We start from the raw sequence: 17843 nt of genomic DNA on the forward strand, positions 1-17843 counted from the left end.
TCACAATCCCAACACTTCTTGAACCCGGTCTTTGGGGTAGTAGGTGTCGAGGAAGAAGACATTATCGCGAAGTTAGAACAAAAGAAGCGTGCCTTAGTTTCACGAAGTGTTAGCTATGCGGAAAAACAGAACTGAAGCCAACGCTGCACATGCCATATATACCTTCGATGACTTCATCCTCGAGACGGAGGCCGTTGAGGGACATTGAGTCGATCGCATCGATGCACAGTGCCCTCTGCTGAATTGTTTTTCAGAAGCAGCTGAAGCTGGATATCGAATATCAAAGATGAGGAATACGTGGGAGGACACAATCAATTAGAAAGTGACAATATTAAGTGCTAGATACCTCAGCAACTTACCTGGAGAAACAAAGGTTCAAAATCATCACAGAAATAGGAAACCCTTAATAATAATAATAATAATTTCGCATTTATATAGCGCTATGACCCCTCAGGTATCTGATCGCTACTTATTATTACCCACAGTGTGTGGTGCTCATTTATCGACCTCGGAAGGATAAAAGGCTGAGTTTGGCCCTGCCGGGATTCGAACCTGCATCAGCAGGCTCTGCACAGATGTCAAAGCGAGTGCTCTACTCGCTGTGCCACTTGACCGGCTAATCACCCAAACCCTCCAAGAAATTTTGCAATGACATAACCAACCATTTCAAACATTCATGAAGTCATACACGCAGATCAAACAGATAGAATTGATGAGATTTATCCCAACGTTGACTCAATCAGCAGGCTCTACACAGATGTCAAAGCGAGTGCTCTACTTGCTGTGCCACTTGACCGGCTAATCACCCAAACCCTCCAAGAAATTTTGCAATGACATAACCAACCATTTCAAACATTCATGAAGTCATACACGCAGATCAAACAGATAGAATTGATGAGATTTATCCCAACGTTGACTCAATCAGCAGGCTCTGCGCAGATGTCAAAGCGAGTGCTCTACTTGCTGTGCCACTTGACCGGCTAATCACCCAAACCCTCCAAGAAATTTTGCAATGACATAACCAACCATTTCAAACATTCATGAAGTCATACACGCAGATCAAACAGATAGAATTGATGAGATTTATCCCAACGTTGACTCAATCAGCAGGCTCTACACAGATGTCAAAGCGAGTGCTCTACTTGCTGTGCCACTTGACCGGCTAATCACCCAAACCCTCCAAGAAATTTTGCAATGACATAACCAACCATTTCAAACATTCATCAAGTCATACAGGCAGATCAAACAGATAGAATTGATGAGATTTATCCCAACGTTGACTCAATCAAAATTGTAACATAATTATTTCAACCCAATCACAGAAGAGGACTAAAAGTAACTAGTAAACTAGTAAAGTACCCTGCCACCTGAACATCTACGCATCCTCAGCGTATCTTGCCCTACCTCACCTATCCCAACTGAATCTCTGCCATCTTCTCTCACCTAGATTACGCAAACTGCGTTTATGCAGGCCCACCGGCGTTCCTACTTAGGAAACTACAAAGAGTCCAAAACACTGAGGCCCGCCTGCTCATCGGCCTCCCTCCCAGAGAGCACATCAGCCCTACACTGAGAGTTCTCCACTGACTCCCTTTTGGATGACAAACCACCTTTAAAATCATGTGCATTACTCACTGTGCCATCCACAACACAGGCCCAGAATTCCTCCAAGAGAAACTAACACTATACCAACCCTCCAGGACATTCAGATCCAGTGCAGACTTTCTCCGAGTTATCCCCCAATATCACTACACCAGACTGGGCAGATCCTCTTTCTCAGTCAAAGCCCCCATCATCTGGAACTCTATGCTCTTCACATCTGTAGCATTGACAATCACCTCACATTCAAAAAAGGCACTCAAAACCTGGCTCTGTCCTTCCTCCTCTTGAAACTCTCCCCTCTATACTGTGATTGACCAAACACACAAGTACAGCTGAGACCAAATGAAATACCTCTTTTCAAACCATTGCGAATGCGGCAGCTTTCGTAGCGGCACACTGTGAAAAACCTGCTCTCTTTTTTTGCCACATGCACTAAAATTCTCGCTGAAACCCAACTTAACATCTTCTGCCCCAAACCACTGCGGATGCCAGCAGCTTGCATAGTGGCACACAACGTGAGATACACACCCAACCACAGATGATCAAACGTCATCCGTCCCTCCGATCCCTTCCCCACCCCTGCACAAACCACCAACTCTACAACCAGTGCAATCTGGTCACTAAACAGCGTCGGTAAATCTGATGCACCTTGGATGTGGCAACTTAAAGATGCACAGACAGAATGCTCGTTCAGATGGACGACTAGAGATAGCAAAGGTAGCCGGATCAGTTTGAGCAGGGGACAGCAATGATTCACAAACTCAGCTGGAGGCCCCTACCTAATTGTCAAAGGGCTTACCCGAGAACACTAAACCCATAGGTCGCAGAGGGGTGGTGAGGAAATGCGCCGGTTCAACCAGGGCTATTGGGCATGGAACGCACTTTAATAGCTGAGGGGGTAGGAACAAAGACAAACTAAGAAGCACTTAGACGGTTCTTTCCGTCAGGGACGGGAACTATTGGTCTCGGCCATAGGTGGCAAGATATATTTAATTTAATGTATTTCCTATTGCACTCAAAGGAAGGCACCAACCATGTACTCTACAAAGGCAGTATGCTAACACCACAAAAGAAGCACTCGAACAACCGATCTATCATCTTGAGAGACCTAAGAAAACAACACTGAACAAAAATCTGTCTGAGAGTAAGGTATGTATAACTCGCACCACGTCTGTGGACACATTCCGCAGGCATGGCTCTCCATCCACGCACTCTACAATGCAGCTATGGCTATGCAAATCTGGTCTATCAGCTCGCATAGCCGTCCACACTGAAACCCCTGACGTACTTCAACACCTCTGCCAATACAGCAACAACCTACAAAGAATTTGGTCTTGCTGGGCACCCATCGAATCTACTGCACTAGCACTCTATCCTAATCCACCAACAGCACTCAACTATGTGCCTGACCTCGGGACTGCTTACTGGGGTCCATCCAACCCTCCTATGTCCTAACCTGGCAGAATGCACACACAATCTCCCATACATGGACTTTGGTCCCCAATGGCATTCCAACCACAATGCGCATTGAGGCCATACCAATGGGGAAAGGGCTCTATATAAATGACAATTACAATTCCAGCATCTACATGGACCCACTTATGAGGCTCATAAAAAGCCTGGGACCCGGCTGATACAACTACAGAGACAACAAACACGTCATCTTCAAAATAACTGGTAACAATGAGACCAACACCACCCTCACTAGCTGGCTTGAACAGGTGAGCACCTGCATAACCACAAACTACATTAAACCTTTGGAAAATAGTCAAAGGCTGGGAAGATGAGAGAGAGGAAACAGAAGACCCAATTATGCGAGAGAAGTGGATGTCCCATTTTTTTTGCAATCTTTTATGATCCTCAGGCAGGGGGAGCTCCATTGTTTAGGACGGAGGTTTAATAACATTAATCTTTCCCAGAAGAAGGTAATGGTTGGTATCCCCTCTCGTGAGAGAGGGAAAGCTTCTGGCTGCAGTGGCCTGATTTCAGAGATTTTTATCAGTTTCCCCCAATGGGGGCCTTCATTTTCTAAAGGTTATTTGATGCAGTCATAAAGTCACGTGTGGTCCCAAAGTCATGGAGATGTAGCTTGGCAATCCCCCTTGTTAAAGGCCAATTGTTTCATTGGATCATTCCAGTAAAATCTTTTCAAAGTGCATACTAGCCGGAGTTTAGGACTGGTCCGTGGACAGCAACATTTTGAAACCCCTCCAGGTACGTTTTTGAAGAGGCTACCGTGCGTAATGTTTTAAATTGAATACATTAATTGAGAAATATTGTAGGATATGGGGAGGCAGAATACATATATACATCTTGAAAAGGCGTTCAATTCTATCGATAGAAATATCTTGTTGTGTAAACTCCATGTAATAGGAATGCAATGTGGTTTATTGACGCTAGTCCCAGTGAGTTACTTGTACACAGAGGCTTTGGTAATATATTCTAGATTGGGTAATGCTGCACTGCTATTTCCTGGCCACACAGGGTTAAGCAGGGCTGTCCCTTAGCCTGCCTGTTCTTTATTTTATTTATTTCTGACTTTGATCCTTCTAATGCTAAAGAAAATATGTATTGATCAATGCTGAATAAAACTCAATATAGTGCACTCCTATAAGTGGATGACACGGTTATCATAGATTTAAACCGAAGAGTATCAGGTAATAATATCCCTATATATATGGTTGCTGTATATAATGTCGCCGGGAAAAGGTTGTGGCGACATTATATATGTGACCATATATATAGGGACAGGGGCAGCGGGGGTGTCCCCCGCTCCCCATGAAAAATAAAAAAGGGTTTGGGGGTCGCAGGGGTGTCCCCCGCATGCTCCATGTAATAATGTCCCCACATAAAAAGGCAATTGTTATGCAATTTTTTTGCATGGCGATATTTTTGAGGGGACATTATTACATGGAACCTCCCGAAGGAGCTCCAACAGGGGCTCCAACATGCTAACAATTACCTGGAGAAACACAGCTTGAAACTTAATAAGTCCAAGACTAAAATAGTAGTCTTTGGCAAGCCAGGTAAACCAACAAGATGGTCTTTGAATGGGGCACCAATTAAGGAGGTTAACACTTATTTGTACCTCGTGCTAGTCTTCTGTAGAAACGGACTCTGGGTCAGACATATAAAGAAATTAGCAGAACTTTACTTAGACTTAAGGGGCTTCTCTGATTTTACTTCTTAAAGGAGGCTCACAGGTTAGATAGATTCCTGGAGGTTTATAAGGCCATGGTTTCTTCGATGATCCCTACATTGTTTTTAAACTTATTCTTATAGTTGTTAAACAACTTTTCAATAAATACTCTTTTCCTTTTCACTTTACATCACTTAACACATAAACCAACAAACATAATTAAAACAACAATAACAGAGCATAGCATTACAAGGTTTAAAAAATAGAAATATAAATAGTGTCAATAAACAGATATACGCCTTAATACAAACTCTGTATAAACACAATATCACTCCTCGTATGTTACAAAACAATTTGTTCTTAAAATAAAAAAAAAATCGAAGAGAGTAAAATTAAAAATTCTGCTACATCATTCATTGAGCATGCTTTCAGTTCCTGCTCCCGCGCTTCGTGCAGCGGAACAGTTAGTCAATAAGATGAGTAGTAAGTGACCTGTAAAAGTCAATAGATAGTGCGAACTGAAGTCTTTCTCTCAAACAGGTGAACCACGTTGTTGGAGTCTTACTCATTGATTCTCAGTTAGTCACCTAACTTTAAAGATATTATGAATTTGACAATTGCAATTTGGGCTGGCTGTAATTTAGAGGTATACAATCGCTTCCACAATTCTTCTGTGGTTAGATTATTGTATTGGCCAAAGTATGGTTTGAACAACACATTTCGTTGAACAATCAAGGAGGAGCACTATGTTAACAAATGTTGTACAGTTTCATGATATTATTGATTGCCGCAAAATCTACAGAAGTTCTCTTCATCGGCTATTTGTTGCTGACTGGCTTGTATATCCTTGGTGTTACATAGGTTTAACCAATACCGTAAAAAGGTATTTTGAAATTTAGGGCTGGGAAACTTTGAGGTAAGGTTTGACAGTTCAGAATCTTTTTTCAATAAAAGGGTTTTCTTGGATTACTCTATGGGGGTCATTACGTCCCAGGCGGTAAGGGATTACCGGTACCGGTAAAGGTACCGGTACCGGTAATCCCTTACCGCCTAACTACGAGGTCCCTTTGCGGGTCTCGACCTTAACGGCTGGTCTGTACCAGCCGTTAAGGTAGGGACCTGCACAGGGACCTCGAAGGTAATTACGGTACTGCAATTTGCGGTACCGTAATTACCGCCTTCCCCATTTCCATTGAGCCCTATGGGGGCAAAAATGGGAATGGGGAAGGGCCAATGGTGAATGGGGAATTACCGCCCCGCCGAACTTGGAATGGGGCGGTAATTCTACCCCAGACCCTAACAGGATTGTGAACGTTGACCTGAGTCGATTCTAGATAGAAAGGCAAATGTTGGCATGTCCCACACTTGGATGGAGCTGTGAACATTGGCCCGAGTCGCATCTGGATAGAAATACAAATGTAAATGTTAACATGCCCCACACGTGTATCACTGTGTACCCTGCTTTCCTGTTCCCCATGCTGTTGCTATATATCCGTATCCCCCCTCCTGTCGCTGTAAACCCAGCCCCATGTCTCTATGTGTCTGTGTGTCGCCCTGTTCCCTGCCATCCTGTTCACGTGCCTGGTCTCGGGCACTTTAAATTTAACCATCATATCACATCACTACGCCTACTCTCTACTATACACCATCATTCAACTAGAACACAGCAATACCCCTGATTAATTTGGCCTAGCTGTTCACATACGAATACGACCCCATGAACACCTCATCACCCAAATAAAACGCAGCTAGCCGAGCACATCCGGCCTAGTTGCTCACATATGCGTCCTTCAGGCATAACGCAGCCAGAGGCCAGTCTGGGTGTCCACCCACCAGACTGCACACATCCAACTGATATCTTCAGCACCACACCTAACGCTAGGATGCAGTTACCATCGGGCAATTACATCAGCTGCACACATATCTGGTGCACCCACGCACCCTACAACACTATCTCTTTCCACTGACCAGAACTACAGTTCCCGACGGCGTTCAACCTACCAGTGCTTTGAGGTCATACCAATGATATATAGAACGCTATATAAATGCCAAGTAACATAACATAACATAACAAGAGTTGTTCTGTGATATCTGCAGCAATCATTACAGACAGTACGTTTTACCTCAATTTCTTTGGATAATCGTGGTTTGATTCTAACATGTAATTTGTAATCTTGGTATCAAGCATCTCACCATCCTTAGCCATACAGAGTTTCCTATAGAGAGCTAAGGTTTTCCTAGTGCTCATGACATACAAGGACGGCAGCCCCAACTCAAACCTGACAATGAAGATGGCCTGGCTACTAGGGAGGGTCAGTACACATTTCCAGAACTGCCCTTCAATCTTTGTCCAGAACTGCGCTGTTCTAATGGGTTTAGTTTTGGTGCCATAAAGAATTGTTGCTATAACCTTTTGCCTATAGAACAGAATGAGGGTTAGACATGAACATTTTCCAGATCTTGCTTGTATTACTACAGCTTGTGATGTCAATGATCTAACCTTCGCAAGCAGTTCAGTTAAGTAGGGCTCATCAGCTGGATGGTTATTAATTTTGATTCCTAGATATCTATAGTCATCTATCACTTCCAGCTGATGGCCACCAAGGTGCCATTTGTTGTTTGATGCTTTCCTATGTGTATTTGTATGTCCACAGCACAGTAATTTAGTTTTCTCAATGTTGATTTGAAGCCTATTTTGACAAGCATATGCTTCCAAGGCTGTCAACAGGTTCTGGAGACCTCTAGGAGTCTTAGATAATAAGACTAAGTCGTCCGCGTAAAATAATCATGATACGTGTGATGAACCTAATCAAGGTGGATCTGTGATGAGTGTACCAAAGCTGAGCTCTATGCTAACAATGAAAAAAATAAATAATGTTGCTGCTAGTACGCAGCCCTGTTTTAATCCAAGATAGGTATTTATTGGGGCAGATAGTGTCCTTGAATTGATAATCTAACGCGTACAGAAGTGTTGCAATATAACTGCATAATAAAGGTTAGCAGTAGTGGCGGACAGGCAGCACTCAGGAGTTTATTCATCAGCAAAGTTCTACTGATAGAGTCGAATGCAGACTTACAGTCTACATAGGCCATGTAGATAGGTCAATGTGAAATCTTAATTTGTTGTTGGATTGCTGTTATCGTGGTCAGGTTTATCACTGTGCCCATACCAGGAATAAAACCTGTTTGATGGACGTCATAGCGTTTGGTTTTAATGATCCACTTTTTAAGATCTCTAAGAATTATTCTGGCGAAAAGTTTTCCTGGCACGTCTAAGAGCGCGATAGGGCGGTAGCTATCAGGAAGATGCCTGTCCCCTTTTTTAAAAATGGGTACAATCGTAGATTTACGCCAAGAAGCCGGTATCTTCCGTGAGTCAAGCACTTTAGTGAAGATTACATGTATAATTTGAGACCCATAGTTTTGGATGAGTTTTGGTAAAATTTGTTATACCATCTTGGCCAGGTGCTCTTGATTTATTGAGTTTCGAAATGTAATATTCAATATGGTCAAGGTCAAACAAGATACTGGGGGTTGGCATAGCTATGTCAGGCACACTTGTCACCACGCGATTGTCGGCAGAGAACAGTTTTGTAAAATAGTCTATCCAACTCTGTTCTGTAACTGCGTTTGATTGTAGTGATAATTGAGATGTGAGTGAGGTGGAATTGAGTAGTTGTCATGTGGCTCTGGAATTCTTTTTTTTTTTTAAACTTTGGTTTTAATAGCATTTTTCTAGTATAACAAAGTTGGGAACATTGTGAATATAGCTTTTAACACCGTCGTCAAATCCCCAGAACACCCTCCCTCCCACCCCCGCTCCCGCCCCCACCTTATCCCCCCACCCCAACTCCGACCCTCCCCCCCCCCGATCAGTGTCCCATCAAAAATCCAACCGGAGGAGCTTTCATCTGTACTCATTCGTTCGGTGCCTGGGAGCTGTACTGTACATTCTCGTCAGTGTTGGCTGAGTTGCTTCTGCTGACCCTTGGGCCGTGGATTGCGCCCTTGTCCTTGAGTGGTGCTCCCTGGGCTACCCACCCCTCACACATCTGGGCGACTTCTTAGCATCAGTGGGCGTCCCACCCCCATGCCTGGTAAATCCCACACCAATTTGCCTGGAAGGTACTCGATTCATTATTGACCATGGCCGTCAGTTTGTCCATGAGGAACATGTTCTTAAGTTTTTTTAGCCAGTCTTCCGTAGAGGGGGCCTCCGGGCTCTTCCACCTCTGCGCTAGGGCCACTCTTCCTGCTCGCAACATTGTTTCCCACATTCTAGGGTACCTGTATATTTCTGCGTCCTCCGGTGGGAGGCCCAACAACATCGTCAACGGGTTCAGTGGGAGTAGTTCCTCGGTGACCTCCGCCATCCACCCCCTTACCTTTTCCCAGAACTCCTGTACCTTAGGACAGAACCACCACATGTGGCCCCTTGTCCCCACTTGGCCGCATCCCCTCGGGCATCTGGGGGACACCCCTGGGAACATCTTTGATAGTTTCAGCGGGTCTCTGTGCCATCCCTGTAAGATCTTAAAGTTATGATCCATGTCTGACGTGAATAGGTTCCCGTGAAATGCTATTTTGAATATTTTGGACCATGCGTCCTCTGTGAGCGCCTCTCCCGCTAAGTCATTCCAGAACCCGCGAAACCCTCTCCTCCCCTCCAAGTTAACGGTATTCAATATTTGGTACATCTTGGACACTGCCCCCTTCCTTGTTGTAGCCGTGTCCAATAACTTTTCAAAGGGGGTCAGCTGTCTCTGCAAGTTCTGACCCCATGTCTGGTCGCAGAGGATGCCCTTTAGGTGCAGATATTCGAAAATTGAGAGAGACCCCTGCCCCAGAGCGTCACACAATAACTCGTAGTCGAGAAACTCGCCCTCCTTGAACAGTTGCCCCGCCCATTCCAACCTCCCATCTGACCAGGACTGGGCATTCCTGAATCCCCTGCTGCTGAGTTTGAGTGGGTGGCCCCAGAGCGAGGACATCGGGGAGGGCCATGAAGTGAGGTGTGCGGTCGTGGGCCCTTCCCTCCAGATCGACCAAAGTACTCCCAAGGTTGTATGGGCCTTCAGTCTGCTTGGGATGAGTTTACGCGGCATCCACAGAAGGTCATGCACTTTTAGGGGGTGGGCATCCATGTCCTCCAGATAAGACCAGTAGGTGCCCATCCCCTCCCTCATGTGCTCCATCAGGACCCGCAGCTGGGCGGCCCGGTAGTAGAGAAGAAAGTCCGGCAGCCCGAAACCACCCTCCTCTCTGGGTAACATTAGAGTGGCCCTCCCTATCCTCGGGGTCCTCCTCTGCCATATGAACTCACGAACTGCCTCCCTGTTGGGAGTGCCGTAAAAAGGTACAGCAGTCTCGGCAGGATGTTCATCTTCACTGCCGTCATGCGCCCATACCAGGATAGAATCATTCCACCCCACCTCCTCAGGTCCGATGTAATCCCCGCCATGATGGGGCCATAGTTTGCCGAGGCCAGTTTTGAAAGGTCTCGGGTTAGGTGCACCCCCAAATATCTAATGGAGTCCCTCCCCACCACAATCCCCCCACACCTATCCAGGCGGTCCAGCCCCGGGTCCCGGACCCTCATAGGGAGTAACACTGACTTTGATGTATTTATTTTTAGCCCTGAGAATTGCCCAAAGGTCGTCATCAGGGACGGGGGGGGGGGAGCGAGGAGCTGGGCTCCACCAAATATGCCAGGATGTCGTTGGCAAACGGAGAGCTTGAACTCCACCTCACCTCTTTTGATCCCTTTAATATCGGGGTGGGCACGCACCGCTATGGCCAGGGGCTCCATCATCAGGACATATATCAAAGGGGAGAGTGGACATCCCTGTCGTGTCCCCCGCATAAGGGGGAATGAATCGGATAGTTCTCCATTCACCTGTACTCTCGCCGTTGGGGCCCTATATAGGGCAGATACCCAGTTCCTGATGTGAGCCCCGAAACCCATTTTTCGGAGGAGGAGTTCCATGTACCTCCACTCTACCCTGTCGAAAGCTTTCTCAGAGTCGAGGGAAAGCAGACTTGCCTCGAGATCTGACTCTTGGGTATGGTGCATTAGGTCTATCGTCTTCCTGATGTTGTCCGAACCTTGCCTGCCCCCTATGAATCCCACTTGATCCCCGTGGACCAGTTTGGACATTATCCCCTCCATCCGCTTACCCACCACCTTGGCCAGGATCTTGACATCTATATTGAGAAGGGATATCGGGCGATAGGAGGAGCATTCAGTGGGGTCTTTGCCCTCTTTGGGCAGTACCACTATTATGGCCCTCATCATGGTCTCCGGTAGAGTGTCCCCCTCTAGGACCGCGTTGAATACCCTCGCCAGGTGTGGAGCTAGGGTGGACCGAAATCTCTTGTAAAAGTATACTGAGAAGCTGTCCTCTCCAGAGGACGTCCCCACCTTCATCCCACTAATCGCATGCTCCACCTCTTCCTCCTTCACCCATCCCTCTGCCATTTAACTTGCCAAGGCCGGGACCCGGATGGAGTCCAGGAAACCCTCAATCTGAGCGTCATCCCCGTCATATTCTGACGAGTATAGCTGTTCATAGTAACGGCAGAAGGCTGCTCCAATGTTTGGGGTGCCATGATCTAGTGACCCCCGTTCATTCTTCACTGCCTTCACTGTTCTGCTTCTCTGGACCTCCCTAAGCTTCCAAGCCAGGATTCTGTCAGCTCTGTCCCCCTTTGTTAGGCAGAAACCTGTGCAGTTCCCTTAGGGACCACTGCAAAAGATTTAAGACTACAGGTGTTTGGCAGTCTGTACCACACAGATTCACTTGGTAGCTGTGGCTGAGCAGTCAGACTTCCCTCAAGAAGAGTTGGGCAGTATATAGGGTATACACAATAGGTACAGAGACACAGTAGCACAAGCAAACAAAGACCAGAGCTTTGGTGTAAAAGTATATAATTATTTATTTAAAGACACACTTGTAAATTACACAAGCAAAAAGAGGTAAGTAAATTCAGCACACAGTCACTATCATATATATACAACCCTAATTACTTATTAGACAAGTCTTGGTGAGAAACACCACTTATTTTCAGACAGAGGTGAGCGCTTAACATAAGATGGCACTCTAATAAGTTATAAAAAGGGAGGGAAAAAGGCAGAGTTATGGAAGCACACAAGTTTCAATACTTTTACAAGACCCACAGTAAGGCAGGACAGGCAAAGTTCTACTGGAGAGCAAGGAAGTCAATTGCAAGGCCCACTCTTGGAGAGAGCAAACAGAAGGGGTCCAGGTTCACACAGTGGGGTTATGCCCAAAGAGTCTTGTAGATAGTTTGCACAAAAAGATGAAATTAAAGTCAGGAAAAGTTAGCTAGGTTGTCCCAGGCCAGCCCAGGTTAGAAAGTTGAGGCTTTACTGTCACCCCAAACGATCTGTCGCAAGGGAAGCCAGGCGGGACACAGTACCTTAAGTGTGAAGGAAGCTCCAGCGGGGGCAGTTGTTCCTGGTCGGGGGTGCAAGTCGGTGTTTCGTCCAGAGGAAGAGGAGGTCTCGCCGTGGAGGAAAGATGAAAGTCGTTGCACTGCCAGGGAAGAAACCAGCCGCGGAGTTCTTCGGTTACAAGGTACTACCCTTCTCTTCGCGGCTGTGGTAAACCATGGTATTCCGGTTGCTGGGGTGCTTGGCACGGGCAAGGCGGCCATGAGATGCTCCAGGAAGGTGAAAAGAAGGCAAAACTGGTTATCCCCACCAGTCAAAGGAAGAAGACTCTCCGGACTGGAGATCTCCTCTGTCGTCGGGAAAAGTGGTGAGACGGTTCAGCAGGGCTCCACCGGTGGTGTCGTCGTTGCAGGTCGGCTCAGCTTCTACCTCTTCAGATTCTTAGGTCCTGTGGCGACTTCTGAAGTTCCAGTCCCCAAAGACCTGCTTTTATGCAGCAAACCCCCATTCATTCAGCCTAGCTGTCAATCAAACATGCTAAGTGGTGAGCCAGCCGGCTCACCACTTGGGCCAATCACACAAGAGTGCGACTTGAGTTACCAAGGTAACTCAGTCCAGGGTGCCTAAACCCCCTCCCACACCCCCTGTGGTACCCAGACAGAGTGGCACCACTTTTGGAGGCTTCTGTGGAGAAGCCCGCCAAAAAGTGGAACAAAGGGTTCGACTTGGGTTGGAGTCACAGAAGAGAACACAAACGCCATTTTAGAATCGAGTTCTGGCAAAAAATACCAACTGGTGAATTAATATTAAATAAATAAACCGGCGGTATGTTCGATACTATAAGAATTAAATAATTAAAGTTGGTAGCCTCGAACAATGGGAAAATCCCATAGAGATATATTTGCGGTCGAATATAAAAAGGAGGATCCACTGCCACCAGCCAAAACTCGATCAGGGGGGACGGAGACGTGCCCCCTCGAACAGCAGACCCCGGGGCAATCGAATTGCCCCGACCAGTACGTCCACAATATGATGGTTTGTACTGGTTTCTGTTCATAATTTGGGACTAGTAAAGCCAATGGTGACTTTACATGCCCTGGGAGACAGTAGTCAGTCCCAGGGTATGGAGTCTATGTTGGGGGGTTGCTACGACACCCCTGGGTTACGGCACAGAGGGTGCTGTGTAACCCACATCAAAAACACATGAGACCCTATGGAGTAAAAGACCCCATAGCCCATTAACCACATGGAAAGATAAAGGAACACCTCAAATCATGTCTAAGAGTGGGAGTAAAAGAGTCTCACTCTTAGCAGGAGAAAAAAATAAACCCCAAAAATCCAGCAAAGCTGCTGGGGTACTCACTAGGTTTGGGAAATTAGCCTTTTCAGAGAATTCTCCCTAACACCCTTCTCATAATACTTTTGTTTCACAAGTTGAAGGCTCCGCTCCGTCTTATGCAGCAGGAGGTTTTTCAGCTGGAGTTTATAGTCTTCCAGGGAGGCAATTTGTTCCCTCTCTAGGGGCTCCTCTGGGAGGCCACCCGGCTGGAGTTGGGCTATTTTATCTCTCAGGGACTTTTCTTGGGCCTCTCTCCCCCTCTTTTTCTGGGCTGCCATTCTAATGAGAACTCCTCGCATTGGTCGCCTTGAAGGCATCCCACAGCACATGCATGGCCACCTCGCCATTGTCATTTAGCTCTAAATACTCCATGATGGCGTCCAGCACTTCCTGTGCCAGGACTTCGTCTTTCAACAGGGAGTCGCTACATTTCCACCGCCGCTTTCTACTACTCCGCCACCCTCCCGCTATGGTTGTGCGGACCAGGACATGGTCAGACCAAGGGACTGGGTCAACCCTATGGCCAGAGACATATGGAAGTAGGGGTTCGTCGACTAAGATGTAGTCTATGCGGGAGTATGATGTGTGGATTGCTGAGTAGTATGTGAAAGAGGGGGTCCCAGCCCTGGGCTTCGGAATGGTGTCCACCAGGCCCAGCTCCGTGTTGACCCTCTGGAAGGTGCGGGCCATGGCTTCGTCTGCAGCCCTAGTGGGTTGGGGCCCCAAGCGTCTCCTATCAGCGATTGGGTCCAGGACCATGTTGAACCCCCCCCCCCACCACCATCATCCCGTGGACAAAAAGTTTCAATCTATCCTTCACTTCCTCCCAGAATTGTGCATGGCCTTCGTTTGGGCTATACACCACCGCCAGAGTCAGGGGGTAGCCCTTTACCAATAGATATCGGCCCTCTGGGTCCTTCAAAGTGGCTTCTACTTCAAAGCCAATGTCCCTTGCTAGCAAAATGGCCACCCCCCTTTTCTTGGTTTTGTGGGATGCGCTGAGGACCTCCCCGATCCCCCCCCCCCCGCAGCTTCGGTTCCTTCCCCCGAGCCCAATGAGTTTCCTGGAGAAAGAGCAGGTCAAGTTTTGCCCTCCTAAAAATTCCCTGCAGACTAAGGACCTCTTGGTTGGGGTGTTCAGCCCCCGCACTTTAAGAGAACCCACGCTCAGGGCCGGCAGGTCCTCAGCCATTGTCTAGGACCAACTTCCTACCGGTTAGCATCCTCTCTGCACCGTTCCTCTGTTTGTATTGTATTGTGATCCCCTGTGACCCCTCCCCCCACCCCCCCAGGTGGGCCTGAAACCTCTCCCCAACTGCCCCCTGGTCCCCCCTCCAAGTTTAACAACCCCAACTATTCCTTCAACCCCCCCCCGGCGTCCAGCCAAATAGTTCCACCATTGCTGGTAACTGGCCGGACCACCAGCCTGCCGCCTCCGGCTGGGCTGATGTCAAAATTCACTCCTCCTTGAGCCCCCCCCGAGCCCCTTTCCCCAGAGAACCTACATACATGCTGTTCAAGGAGGGCCTGTATGTTCTTGGACCCCCTGGTCCTTAATGCCAACTCGCCTTCAGGCCAGGTCAGTCCTTACGTTCTCGATCTGAGATCCTCGCCTGGTTCCCCCAAACCTCTCTTCACTTCTGGTTTGGTTGTCCGCTCCCAGTCCCCCCCGGGTCGGGCTGGCCCGCCCCTCCGTGCTCGGGGTCGTTTCCCTCCCTGCCCGTCACGGGGGACGGCGGGTTCAGCTTTTTGAATTTCCGCGGGCCGTCTTTTTTCTCCTGTCTCCCTGTGGCCCGCGCCCTCTTGCACCCTCCGCGGCCATCCCTGTGGGTTCCCTCCGCGGGGTCGGGTCCGATACGTAATCTTGGATGGCCCCCCTTATGTCCTCCTCTGTGATCAGGGTTGTTCGCTGGACCATGTATTCAAACGTGAGGGAGAAGGGGTGCCCCCATCTATAGCGCACCCCCTTCCCTTTTAGCAATTGTGTCAGAGGGCGGCACATCCTGCGTTTGGCCAGAGTATATGAGGAGAGGTCCTGGAAAATGGACACCTGTGCATTATTATAAGTTATCTCCCATGCCTTCCTGGCCTCCTCCAGCACCTTCGCTTTTTCGGTTTAGTAGTGGAAACGGACCAATATGGATCGGGGGCCCCCTGCCCTGCCTCCCACTCTGTGCACCCGATCAAATGTTGGTTCGGTCGTCATCTCATCCGAGAAGAGGAGGGTGATGATGTCTCTCACCGCCCGGGTCAAATCTCTTTCCGTTTCTCCCTCCGACTCCGGAACCCCAAAAAACCTGAGGTTGTTCCTCCGTTCCCTATTTTCAAAGTCGTCCATTTGCCTGGCCCTCTCCTCGTCCCTCTTTTCTAGGGCGGACAGTCTCAGGGCCATTTCCATCTCTTGGGTCATTGATGAGGATTGGTTGGTCTCTAGTTGTAGCAATCAATCTTCAACCTTGTCCACCCTATGGTCCATTTGCTCCATTTTCTGGGCGATGTCCACTCGCATGTCCCTGATCTCCTGCAGGACCGAGGCAAAACCCTTTTCCATTGTGAGGATAGGTGGGGATGAGGTCTCCGACTGGGCCATTCTGCTTTTTCGTTCCGGGCCGCTGCTCTCCACTCTGGTCTCCTGGTATCGATATTCCTGAAGAGTATTGCGCCAGCTCATCAGGCCTCCCCTCTCCCTCCTCCGGCCGGTGCCCCCCAGGGGGCAAGTACGAGGACCCAGTTGAGAGTCCACCCTCTCACCTTCAGACAAGACCGTTTTCAGCGGGCGGCCTTAGGACGGGCACACGCCCCACTGGCCTCAGGTGGGGGACTCGCACCCTTTTCTTTCTGTCTGTGGTCGTCAGGTACCCCCCTTTGCTCCTGCAGTGGGGGTGGGAGGAGACAATGCGTTCTGGGTTCTGCCCGGGCGGAGCTCCAGGTTGAGCCCCCGCGGGGGGGGGGGGGGGAGCTCGGCGCCCGCGGCGTGTTGGTCCGTTCCTGCTGTCCGTGTCCCCTTCAGGGTTCACCTCCTGGCGGGCACACGCCCTGGGAAGGATCCCAGGGGCCACCACCAATGCAGGGTCCGTTCTCGGGGCCCCCACCCTTTGAGGTCTTGCTGTTCAGGGGGTCCGGGGTATCACACCCTTTAATTGCCCGCAGGAGGCGAAGGGGGGGCCGATCGCCCAGCAGCCGCAGTATCCCTCTGCAGGCCCTCGCATATCCCAGAGGGTCTTGCAGGCTCAAGCCTCCTCCCACCGGAGCCGCACCAGTGTCTGGGCCGGGGGTGGGTCCCTCTGACCTTCCTGATCTTCACAAGCTCCACCCGTGCCTCTGTTCGAGTGGATCTCCGCAGGGTCCGCTAGACGGGGCCTTGGTGTCCCTGCCGCTCAATTCTGCGCTCGGAGCCCATGCTGGGCGGGCTGCCTCTCTGTTGGCAGGTCCGGACCTGTGGCGCGGTGCACCGCCGTCTGGGGGGAGGGGCACCCTCTTCACACTGGCGCCGTCTTCCAGCACGGTGGGCCCCCGCCGGCAGATTCCTCCCCAGTTCACCGGCGTCCATGCAAGTGGGGGCCGGGGGGAGAGGCTGGGCGCGCCTGCAGGCTTCCGCGGCTCCAGCGCACCGCGACTCCTCACGCAGCCCTGGGGCCGTTCAGGCTGCTCGTGGTTCTTCCCGTTGGGCCGCGGGCCTCAATCTCGGGCACCCGGGGGTCCTTTGACGTCGATCCTTCGCCCCGGGGGGACCCCCGGGGTTCACTGCCTTAACGGACCGTGGTTGTCCTGTGGGGGGGAGGCGAGGGGGGGCTCAATCCCTCTGCACAGCCCAGCTACGGCGGGAGCAGCGTCTTCAGGCAGCCATGGTCTGTGCGCCCCCTGGTGGCCTCCGGCTCTGGAATTCTTTGATGCGAGGGCCCAGAGCATATCCTCCCCATCATTCTGATACATCAAAGATATCCTAGAAGTCACCCAATTTCTGTATTGCGTTTTTAGACGTTGAATCAACGAGTGATGATCCTGTGGATTCAAGGTCTTAACTGTCTTTATATGTCTACGGAGGGCTGTTTTCCGTTGTTTAAGAACAGGATCGTAGAGGTGTTTGTGCTTGAAAATTGGTTTGTTTATTCTGTTGTCTGTCTCTGTGAAAAGTTGTAAGGCTGCTACGTATGGATTCTCAGATGTCACAGGTGTTCTCTGACCTTGTATGTAAAATGTTAAGCAGTAGTAAAGACTGTAAAGCCAATCATTGTTTAATCTGAGACGATTTCGGCCGTTGGTCACCATTAAAGCTTTGGCTGAACTTTCTTGGTGGAGTACAGGTATGTCGCAGCACCATGACACAGTCAACTGGTCATGGTCGCTGT

The 17843-nt window shown here is 49.1% G+C and overlaps 1 long non-coding RNA gene across 3 annotated transcripts in view; it reads right to left on the reverse strand.

Annotated features, from left to right (window-relative positions):
- LOC138511055 (uncharacterized) overlaps window positions 1-17843 on the reverse strand; it is an 804004-nt gene that overhangs the window by 29837 nt on the left and 756324 nt on the right. The window lies entirely within an intron of this gene.

This window comes from Ambystoma mexicanum, chromosome 6p, assembly GCF_040938575.1.
Source record: "Ambystoma mexicanum isolate Mex_15411 chromosome 6p, UKY_AmexF1_1, whole genome shotgun sequence".
In the NCBI taxonomy this organism is placed as follows: Eukaryota; Metazoa; Chordata; class Amphibia; order Caudata; family Ambystomatidae; genus Ambystoma; species Ambystoma mexicanum.